Raw genomic sequence first — 1,092 nt, forward strand, 5'->3', positions numbered from 1 at the left:
GAAAGGACTTGTGTCGCTAAAGTTTAGTCGGAACGAATTTACGGAAAATCAATTAACAAACGGAGACGTAACAGTACTTTCCCCTCGAAACATCATAAATAAGAATCTTACAGTCCAAATAGTGCTAGGCTAACTGAATCCTAGACACAAACGTAGCCCTATTTTAAAAGGGTTTTGTATGTAAAAAATAGGATTATGTGTTTCTGTATATGACTGCTAAGTGGAACTGTATTGTGAACACGAACTAATAGTGCGATCATACATAAGTGAAGCTAGTGAAAATATACCAGTTAATATTACCCCATGAATTGGACATGGAACGAAAAGGGTATGTTAATTAAAACTGCAGACAATTGACAAAATGTAACATTCTGTGAATAATGCAACAACAACGTAATAAGGGTTATTTCCTGGGATTCAGTAACAGTGCAAACAAAATAACAATTCCAGAGAGGGAGGAAGAGGTCTACGCTGAACCTGATCCTCCCTAGTCCAAAAGATGGACCGAATCCCGATGATGGTGAGGTTAATGACTTTTATTTTTTTTATTTTGCTCTATGTATTGTTCAGGTCCAATTTTATAAAATTACTTATAATTGTTTTATAAGTAACTAATTTAAGTAAACCCATTACAAAGAAAAACTGATCTGAATTGCCTAATGACAAAGTGTTTTCAGGAATAGATATTTTATGTTTCGTGAATTTAATTGACAAATTGTAAAAAAATTCATCATATAAAAGAATGTAGAGAGAATTTAGAAAATTGAAAACAGTTCAATATAACGGATTTGTTGCTGGTACAAAAGTTTCACTATCTAGCTTTACTGTCACTTTTATTCTCTTGTTGGCTACGAAACGAATAACAGAGAAGGTGACATGGGCTTCCGCAGGGGGGCAAGAGGGGGCACTTCCTCCCCTGGAAAATGAGAAACATAATTGTTTCTTTATTCATTCAGCATATGTATATTGTTACGTCTCCGTTTGTTAATTAACTTTCCGTAACTTCGTTTCCGACGAAACTTTAGTGACACAAGTCCTTACTTAATAAAATTGGTTTATTCTTTCCGAATACAAACTTTACGATACACTTAA

This window comes from Limulus polyphemus, unplaced genomic scaffold, assembly GCF_000517525.1.
Source record: "Limulus polyphemus unplaced genomic scaffold, Limulus_polyphemus-2.1.2 Scaffold1222, whole genome shotgun sequence".
Classification (NCBI taxonomy): domain Eukaryota; kingdom Metazoa; phylum Arthropoda; class Merostomata; order Xiphosura; family Limulidae; genus Limulus; species Limulus polyphemus.